This window comes from Delphinus delphis, chromosome 3 (assembly GCF_949987515.2).
Source record: "Delphinus delphis chromosome 3, mDelDel1.2, whole genome shotgun sequence".
NCBI lineage: Eukaryota > Metazoa > Chordata > Mammalia > Artiodactyla > Delphinidae > Delphinus > Delphinus delphis.
In genome coordinates, this window is record NC_082685.1 from 61,937,643 (window position 1) to 61,940,313 (window position 2,671).

General features: G+C 42.4%; 1 non-coding gene across 1 annotated transcript; it reads left to right on the top strand.

Moving 5' to 3' along the window:
• The first annotated feature begins 1,537 nt into the window (after positions 1-1,537).
• TRNAR-CCU (transfer RNA arginine (anticodon CCU)) lies at positions 1,538-1,609 on the top strand. The gene has a single exon. It is a non-coding gene; the product is annotated as a tRNA-Arg (tRNA).
• Positions 1,610-2,671: the final 1,062 nt, after the last annotated feature.

Below are 2,671 nucleotides of genomic sequence, written 5' to 3' on the forward strand. Positions count from 1 at the left end.
TAGACAAATGTACCAGTTCAACACAGAGATTTTTAAAAGCTTGAAAATAAATGAGAAAAGGAGACCAAGACACGCAGAGGATAGAAAAGCAGGTAAAATACCTCTAATGTGAATTTCAGAAGATGACAATGGAGGGAATGGGAAAGAAGCAGTATGCAAAGAACTGACAGCTACTAATTTTCCAGAACTGATGGATACACGAAACCTCTGACTGAGAGGCACAGTGATTTCTGGGCAGAGAAAATATAAATCGTTCTATACTTTGCCCCATTGTAGTGGAACTTCACGACACCAAAGATAATGAAAAAATCCCAAGAGAAACCACAGAAAAAAGAAAAATTCTCTGCAGAGAAATGATAATGAAACAGCAACAAAGGAGGTGAGAATACTAGCTTCAGAGTGCTGAGGGCAGAGAATGAGTATCCTCAAATTCTATACTGAACTACTTGTTGTTCAAGAATGAGGGCAGGGCTTCCCTGGTGGCACAGTGGTTGAAAGTCCGCCTGCCGATGCAGGGGACACGGGTTCGTGCCCTGGTCCAGGAAGATCCCACATGCCATGGAGTGGCTGGGCCTGTGAGCCATGGCTGCTGAGCCTGCACATCCGGAGCCTGTGCTCCGCAACAGGAGAGGCCACAACAGTGAGAGGCCCACGTACCGCAAAAAAAAAAAAAAAAAAAAAATGAGGGCAAAATAAACACCTTTCAAAAAAAGACCAAGAGGGCTTCCCTGGTGGCGCAGTGGTTAAGAATCCGTCTGCCAATGCAGGGGACATGGGTACGAGCCCTGCTCTGGGAAGATCCCACATGCCGTGGAGCAACTAAGCCCGTGCACCACAACTACTGAGCCTGTGCTCTAGAACCCGCGAATCACAACTACTGAGCCCACGTGCGGCAACTACTGAAGCCCGCGTGCCTAAGAGCCCGTGCTCTACAACAAGAGAAGCCACCGCAATGAGAAGCCCGCGCACCGCAACGAAGAGTAGCCCCTGCTCGCCGCAACTAGAGAAAGCCCGCATGCAGCAACAAAGACCCAATGCTGCCAATAAATAAATAAATAAGTAAGTAAGTAAATTTATAAAATTAAAAAAAAAAACAAACTGACAGAATGCTTGAGCAAGGAAACAGTTGTGCACTCCATGGTCTCTTTTCATTCCTGAGGCAGTGTTAGTAAAATCAAAAGAATGATAAATTTGATTAAAAAAAAAAGCAACAATGGTAATACCGGCAACTGATTGCAGAGGGGTTAAAAACAATTTTAAAAAAGTACTAGACAATGAGATGGAAGAGAGTAATTGGAGGAAAGCATTCTAGGATTCTTTTGTTATTTTGGAAGAGAGTAGAGCAGAAAGTGAATTTATCATGAAGCTAAGGAAGCATAAACTGCAGGACTAATTCTTTTACTCTTTTTAATTTTTTTTTTAAAGAAGACTCCCAAATTGAATAAACTTCAGGTCCCATAAAATCTGGATCTGCCTCTGGGGTATGGTTAATGTTTTAATATTTATATTTTATTAAAACAGTATGTTTGTAGAGACTTCCCTGGTGGTCCAGTGGGTAAGACTCTGTGCTCCTAATGCAGGGGTCCGGGTTCAATCCCTGGTCGGGGAACTAGATCCCTCATGCTTCATGCTGCAACTAAGAAGTCCGCATGCCGCAACTGAAAGATCCTGGGTGCCGCAACTAAGACCGAGCACAGCCAAAATACATAAATAAATAAATATTTAATTAATTTAATTTATTTATTTGTGTATTTATTTCTTTTTGGCTGTGTTGGGTCTTTGTTGCTGTGCGTGGTCTTTCTCTAATTGCGGTGAGTGGGGGCTACTGTTCGTTGCTGTGCGCGGGCTTCTCACTGCAGTGGCTTCTCTTATTGCAGAGCACGGGCTCTAGGTGCACAGGCTTCAGTAGTTGCGGCATGCGGGCTCAGTAGTTGTGGTGTACAGGCTTAGTTGCTCTGCGGCATGGAGATCTTCCTGGACCAGGGCTCAAACCCGTGTCCCCTGCATTGGCAGGCAGATTCTTAACTACTGCACCACGAGGGAAGTCCCATAAATATTTTTAAAATAAATAAAACAGTATGTATGTAAAAAGTTGTAAATACAACTACTAAAAGTGTAAGAAACTAAATGTGTATTTTCTAATGTGGTAGGGAAATTAAGATAAGAAAATTTGATCAAACCAATGAAAAGTAGGTAAAGAGGGGGGAAAGAAACAAAGAAAGCATGTTATAAATAGAAAACACAAACTAGAATGGCAGATATAGCCTAAAATATTATTTAACCCTGATATCTGGTCCCCCTTCTCACATGGCAATGTAATTTTTAGTCAAGCAGTTTAAAATCTACATCTCTCATCCACCCTTACAGCTGGATATGGCCAATGGTATGTGACTAGAAGTGGTGTTGCAGCTTGTGGGTTGCCATTAAAAGGAAGGGAAATTTCCTTCTCTTTCTCCTTCTACACTTCCAGCTGACTGGAATTTAGATGTACTAGTAGGAGCTAGATAATCTATCTTGTACCACAGGTGAGTAGGATGCATATCAAGGATGACAGAGCAATAAGAAAGAAGGAGACTGGCCCTGATAATTTTGTGGAGAGCCATCCTACCAGCTAGGACTTTTATGTGAGAGATAACTTCCATCTTGTTTAAGCCATTGTCCTTCGATAGCT